The sequence below is a fragment of the Pongo abelii genome, chromosome 4 (assembly GCF_028885655.2).
Source record: "Pongo abelii isolate AG06213 chromosome 4, NHGRI_mPonAbe1-v2.0_pri, whole genome shotgun sequence".
NCBI classification, from domain to species: Eukaryota; Metazoa; Chordata; class Mammalia; order Primates; family Hominidae; genus Pongo; species Pongo abelii.
Window position 1 is genome coordinate 172631165 of NC_071989.2, and position 7894 is coordinate 172639058.

At 36.3% G+C, this 7894-nt stretch overlaps 1 pseudogene; it reads right to left on the reverse strand.

Annotated features, from left to right (window-relative positions):
- Positions 1–4570: 4570 nt before the first annotated feature.
- LOC112133586 (U6 spliceosomal RNA) lies at positions 4571–4671 on the reverse strand (annotated as a pseudogene).
- Positions 4672–7894: the final 3223 nt, after the last annotated feature.

Genomic DNA, 7894 nt, shown 5'->3' on the forward strand with positions numbered 1-7894 from the left:
AGCAGCGTCTATCTGAGGCAAAGAGAAAGTTCGAAGAGCTATTTTCTATAAAAGTTTTCCTCAAAATGTGGTCCACAGGGCAGTAACTTTAGTGTCACTTAGTAGCTTGTTAGAAATGCTTATCCTTGGGCTCCACCCCAGAAGTACTGAATCAGAATCTCTGAGAGTGGGGTCCAGCAATCAATGGTTTTACAAGTACTCCAGGTGATTCTGATGTATGCTAAAGTGGGAAAACCATTGTTCTACAGAAATTCAATTCATTACTTCATTCAACAAATATTTACTGAGTATCTAATAAGTTTTAGTCACTGATAATACAGCAATATGAACAAACACCCAAACTCTTGCTCTCTTACAACTTATATTCTCATGGACAACGTGGAAAAGTCAAAGGAAATAAGAAATTCATTGGCTGGAATATACTATTTTTGGCCCTGCAAGATGCTCTTTTCAGTTACCACGATGTTAGAGGTAGGCCCTTGTCAAAAATTTCAAGGTAAGCCTTTTGTAACTGAACCAGATTTATTTCATTTGAAAATGTAAATTATGTTTCCTGTCATGGCCATCTCTCCTGGGACTATTTTCAACATTTCTACTTAATACTCATATGCAAATGGGTAGTTGATCTACATATACTTGTTCTGCAAAATAATTTGTCATCTTTCTGTGCTTGACACTGTAGGCATTGGAAATGCACTGATTGACGTGATCCTTGGTATCTGGGCTCTTATTCTGTGAAGGAATATCATTGAACCACATGATATCAAGGACATACAACTAACAGTCAACAACAGATGGCTCAGATTATTAAATAAGTGTAAATAAACATTCTTATAAAGCACTGGAGGAAGAGTGGGTCCTGAGCATTGGGTATTAGGTAGGCTGGAATCAATAGGAAATAACCACCTTTCTTCTAGCTAGTCATTTATTCAAATGCTATTTTTTCCAACTTTGAAAATATTCATAATAAAACATGTGAATAGGCTGGGTGCGGTGGCTCATGCTTGTAATCCCAGCACTTTGGGAGGCTGAAGCAGACGGATAACGAGGTTAGGAGTTTGAGACCAGCCTGGCCAAAATAGTGAAATCCCATCTCTACTAAAAAAATACAAAAAAGTAGCTGGATGTGGTGGCAGGCGCCTGTAATCCCAGCTACTTGGGAGGCTGAGGCAGGAGAATTGCTTGAACCTGGGAGTTGGAGGTTGCAGTGAGCCGAGATTGTGCCACTGTACTCCAGCCTGGGCAATAGTGCGAGACTTCGTCTTAAAAAACAAACAAAAAACGCAAAAACATGCAAATAAGTCAGAAGGCAAGTACAGTAAACACCATGTAATTTTTCCTTTTCTCTCTCTCTTTAAACACACACACACACGCACACACACACATTATTTTCTAGTCCATTTGAAAGCTTAAGTTGCAGATGTTAATAATTCAGCATAGATCTCTTAAGAATAAGGACATTTGCCTAAATTACCACAATGCCATTATGATTTCTAAGAAAACAACAGTAATTCTAGAAACCATAAAATATCCAAATGCTTCTCAAATATCTGCATTTTTCTTAAGAATGTGTTTTTGCCTCCATATGCATATCCAGTCTAAGATTCATACCAATCATTTTGCTTTTCTGTTTCTTTGGTTTCTTTTAATCCAGAATAGTTATTCTACTTTGTTTTCTCCATGATGTTGACGTTTTAAATATTTCAGGTCAGTTATCATGTAGGATCACTCACATTCTTCATTGGCCTGATTATTTCCTTTTGGTGTCATTTAATGTGTACCTCTATGCTTTGAATTTGCTGTGCACTGGAATGTAAGTATAGAGGCTTAATTGGATTTCATTCAGTAAATGTTTGACTACCTATAATGTGCCAGATACAGTGTGGTAAGCAAAATGGACAAAGCCTTACTCTCATGAAGTTCAAACCATATTTGGGAAAAACACACTTTAAATAAACATATTATAAACCTGTAGAAAGACAAATTCTTCTATGGTAAGTGCTATAATTAAAATTAAACAAGATGATGTGACAGTGAGTTAGTGACAGTTAATGGTGTAGGAGATGACCAAGCAAGACCTCATTGTGGAAATGATACTTGAGGTTTGATCTGGATGGAAATGGCAGGAATTGGGTGTTAGCAATGAAGAAAATCAATTTGCTAAACCCATTGACTAATGCAACACTTCTTAGAAGTTGTTGAATTTCATGAGTTATTTGAATGAAAGAAGGGAGAGCTTGGGAAATACTAACTTAGAAATTTTAGGAGAATCATCATGTGACCCATCAGACAGGGGTTGGTGGGGACAGTTTTGACCAATTAGGTAAGAATTCCAGTGAGTTGTGAAGCCATTCCCTTTGGCTACTCACTGCACACATATCCATCTACATACAAATTACACATCTAATAGGATGGATCTGGTCCATGAGTAATTTCTCAGCCAACATTTGACATATCCCGTGGGAGAGGTTTTTGACACCTGTCAGAAAGATCTGGGTGGGTGTAGTGCCATCAACACAATGGACAAAAAGGAGAAATTTTCAAAGAGTAACCAAGAAGTATAGTTAGAAATTTACCCAGTATCACCTTTATCCTCATAAGTTGTTAAAATGATCACCTTTATCCTCATAAGTTGTTAAAATGCCACACAGAACTTTTTTGGGAGTTGCCTGCCAGAAACATCCAGTCTCCCACTCTGGGAAGTTGGGGAAGTGGAATTAATCTCAGTTATTTATCATCTTTCTTATCTGCCATATTTATCATCTTTCTTATCTCTTCAAAATACATGACCTCCTATTCAGGTGTATTTTTATGAGTTGCAGGAATTCACTTTGGATGCATGTATGGATGTGACATTCTTAAGCACATGCAAATGAAAGTCAGTAGTGAAACGTGCTGTGAACAGAGAGGGGAACTGAAGAAGATTCCTTTTAAAAGAATATTCATTTGGTTCCTTGGCAGAAAACAATAAAAACTAGATATTCGAGGGCACTTGTAGGCTATAATACTGTGGTGGATAATTGTGACAGATGAAATACCCACCTACACGCATAGTACACATTTTATAGGAGGTATCTAGTCCATGGGTAATTTCTCAGCCAGCATTTGACATAGTCTTTGGGAGAAGTTTTAGACACCTGTCAGAAATATCAGAGGAAATGCTGTTTCTTGAAGCTGATGGTGAGGAAGCCAACTGAATTCTGGCCATTGAGAAGAGCATACTCAGGGAGAGAAATACACTGGAGCACCTGACGTTCCTCATAACTGTTTTCCATAACTGCTCTTCACATTAGGACTCAGTCTGCCCATCTGTGAAACCCATCTGTGAAATGTGTTTATTGAAAATGCTTGACATGTTGGTGTGTCAAGAAAGACAACTCAAAAAGGAGACCTTTACCAGTTATGTAGTATTTCTAGGGATTTGTAATCGATTCTTATGGTTCTGTGCAGGTTGGTTTCTGTTTTTCATTTATGTGTTTCATGGTAAAATGGGGTGTGTGTGTGCGTGTGTCTGTGTTTGTGCGTGTGTATGCATGCACTTTGCTTACTCAAGAAGTAAAAAGGATAAATCAATTTTTTCATTATAGTACAAACACATTTCAGGAAAATTAGTAGTTAATTTGCATACTTTCAAAAGGCTATGGTCCAGTGCACTGCTGTCTATCAGAACTTTCTGAGATCAGAGAAATATGCTAACTCTGCATTATCCAATATGATAGCCACTGGCCAAGTGTGGCTGTGGAGCTCATGGAATGTAGCTGGCATGAATGAGGAAGTGAATTTTTATTTAATTTAATTTAGCTTAATTTAATTAATCTTAATTTAAACTTAGACACATGTGGCTGGTGGCTACCATTTTGGGTACAGCAGGTTTAAAGAGATGTTGAAAAATACTTTTAAAAAAGGTCAACATCTAGTTTATGCAATACAAATTAGGTTATTTTAGTCTTAGATTCTGATTATTAGTTTATTTTCATTATTTTCATGCCTGAATTACATTCTCAAATGTAATCAATGTATTCCGTGGTGCTCATATTTGCTGGTGCTCATGTCTTCCTTCTTCATTGTCTAGTATATTTGCAATGTTATCTGCCCCTGCTTTAAAATGGCACATTAGCCACCTTACTGCTGCAGCATCCTGACTTTCTTCCTCATTCTCTCCTTGGTCTTTTCTTCTTCTTTCCAGTTTCCCTCAATATTATGGATATTCACTACAACTCAGACTTACTCTTTTGGATTCAGCACAAAGCTCTGTGACTCATGTGTTTCATGAGAAAATATGTCTAATTCTAATCTTCCAGTGGTCTATCTTGGCATCTCACACTTTCTCCTTGAAATTTCCTATTTGATGCTCAAAAATCTAAGTTTAAAATTAAAATCTAACTCATAATTTCTCTCCCAAAATTAACTCCCCATGCAATGTTGAAAAGGCACTGCTATATTTTCTGTTATCTAAACTGTTATTTTCTGTTATCTATACTTGAAGGCTTGGCCATCCTTGAATTTTCACACTTCTTTGCACTCCCTCTCAACTTAGTCAATACATCCTAGCTGTTCTTCTTTTTTTTTTTTAAATGGACACTCCATGAATTTGTATGTCCTCCTGATGCAAGGGCTATGCTAATCTCTGTATCATTCTAATTTTAATATATGCGCTGTCAAAGTGAGAACAGTTCTTTCTTTTTACTAGATATTAGGTCATAATTTGCTTCCTTTTCATCTGTCCATACCCAGGCTTAGATCTTCTTTAGTTGACATGCATTATTTTCAGTCCCCAAATTGGTGTTATTACCTTCAGTCTCAACTGGGGTTGTACTACCCACTTCAATTTTCTCTCATCCAACTTTTCTTCACGCATCTTATCCTTCAGGTACATTGGACTGCCCATTCTTGCTGACTCAGTCTTGCTTTTCCAACCATGTGCTTTTGCTTAAAACAGCTAGCACTGACAGAATTGAGTTGCCTTAATTGTATATTCAAATCCTACAGGCCCAAGTCTTGAAGGTTTATTCTGTTATTCACATATTATTCATCAACTGCTTAGTGAGTGTATGTTCTATGCAGGCATTGAGCTGGGCACTAAAGACAAAGTGGGAACAGGATCTCTGCTTTCAAGGAACTGACATTTTAGTGGGAGAATCTGACAAGTAAATAGGTAGTTATGATAGCGTGTAATAAACTTTCATCTCATCATCTTCTGGAAACCATCCCAAGCCATGTTGGCTCCTCAGAACTAAGATATTACTCTTAATTACACTTAATTATATTACTAATTTTACCTGTTGCCCTATCACTGATACATTTTAATTTGTTAATCTTATTTACTTGATTAGATTATAAACTCCTTAAGGGCAGAAAGTAAATTTTGTATAGCTGAATATACCTCATAGCCCCTAGCCCACAATATTTTATATAAAAGTACATATTCAATATCCAGCAATTTATTTTATTTATTTATTTTTTTTGAGACGGAGGCTCCCTCTGTCACCCAGGCTGGAGTGCAGTAGCGTAATCTCAGCTCACTGCAGGCTCCGCCCCCCGGGTTCACGCCATTCTCCTGCCTCAGCCTTTCCAGTAGCTGGGACTACAGGCGCCCGCCACCACACCCGGCTAATTTTTTGTATTTTTAGTAGAGACGGGGTTTCACCGTGTTAGCCAGGACGGTCTCGATCTCCTGACCTCGTGATCCGCCCGCCTCGGCCTCCCAAAGTGCCGGGATTACAGGCGTGAGCCACCGCACCTGGCCAATATCCAGCAATTTATAAGAGAACTATTTTTTTAACCTTTGGAATCTTGCCTATACACTGCATAACCATTTCTCTGCCCATATAAAATAGAAGAATACAGTGAGAGAAAGTGAGGTTTGTTCATATTCAGTTTATATTGAATGCCACTGTTTTCCAATTCTGCTGTTGAGCCCATCCACTGGGTTTTTTATTTTATTTTTTTATTTCCATAGGTTTTTGAGGAACAGGTGATGTTTTGTTACATGAATAAGTTCTTTAGTGGTGATTTCTAAGATTTTGGTGCAGCCATCACTCGAGCAGTGTTCACTGTACCCAATGTGTAGTCTTAGCTCTCACCCCCCATCCCACTCTTTCCCCCGAGTCCCCAAAGTCCATTGTATCATTCTTATGTATTTTTGTCTTTGTAGCTTAGTGCTCCCACTTATGCGTGAGAACATATAATGTTTAGTTTTCCGTTCCTGAGTTACTTCAGTTAGAATAATGGTCTCCAATTCCATCCAGGTTGCTCCGAATGCCATTATTTTATTCCTTTTTATGGCTGTGTAGCATTCCATAGTTTGTGTATATATATATCACATATATATACCATATACATATATATACCACATATATACACCATATATGTACGTGTGAATATACATATATATATTCACACATTTTCTTTATCCACTCATTGATTGGTGGATATTTGGGCTAGTTCCATATTTTTGCAATTGCCAATTGTGCTGCTATAAACATGCTTGTGCAAGTATCTTTTTCATATGACTTATTTTCCTCTAGGTAGATACCCAGAAGTGAGATTGCTGGATCAAATGGTAATCTATCTTTAGTTCTTTAAGGAATCTCCATACGGTTTTTCATAGTGATTATACTAATTTACATTCCCACCAACAGTGTAAAATTATTCCCTTTTTACCACATCCATGTCAACATCTATTATTTCTTGATTTTTAAATTATGGCCATTTTGCAGGAGTGAGGTGATGTTGCATTGTGGTTTTCATTTGCATTTCCCTGATAAATAGTTATGTTGAGCAGTTTTTCATATGTCTGTTTGCTATTTGTATATCTTCTTTTCAAAATTGTCTATTCATGTCCTTAGCCCCACTAAAAATCCTACTTTTTGATGGGATTTTTTTTCTTGCTGATTTGAGTTCTTTGTACATTCTGGATATTAGTCCTTTGTTGGATGTATAGATTGCTAAGATTTTCTCCCACTCTGTGTGTTGTCTGTTTACTCTGCTGATTATTTCTTTTGCTGGGCAGAAGCTTTTTAGTTTAATTAAGTCCCATCTATTTATCTTTGTTTTTGTTGTTTTTTGCTTTTGGGTTCTTGGTCATGAAGTATTTGCCTAAACCAATGTCTAGAAGGGTTTTTCCAATGTTATCTTCCAACATTTTTATGGTTTCAGGTCTTAGACATAAGTCTTTGATCCATCTTGAGTTGATTTTTGTATAACGTGGGGGATGAAGATCCAGTTTCATACTGAATGCCAATTTTAGGTGTGAATTGAATTACTTATATTATTTAAAGTATAATAAGTATTACAAAATGTCAGATGCTTATGCTTCAGATCGCCCTTATTCAAAATCCTCAATAAATCTTAAAAATGCAGAACAGAAATTGGAATTGTAACTACAAACTACTATGAAATTTATGAAATATATGCTAATAATAGGAAGCCAATAATAAAATAATTGTAAGGTTTTGTAAACGGATGTTGATATTTTTTGAAAGTGCATCTTTTATTAATATAGTTGAATATATGAAGCCCCAATTGGAAGAAGCAGATTTTTTAAATAGAGTAATTTTTAAAAGTAAGTATAAATGTGCACTTGGCATCTGAGCAAAAAAATGAGAATTATTCTAATTCTCTTTCCATGTAAACTTACTTCTCTTTGCTTTTGTTTTAATTTTAAAAAAATAGTTCATTAAGGTATAGTTGTTTATAAAATAAACTACACATATTTACAGTATAAAATTTGATATATTTTGACATTTGTATAGGCCAGTGAAGCTATCACCACAGTCAAGATGATGAAAATTTCCGTCGCTCTAAAACATTTCCTCATATTTTTTGTAATTCTTCCAAACACCCCTCCTTATCTCCCATGTCAAAGGCAATCACTCATCTCTTCTGTCAGTAT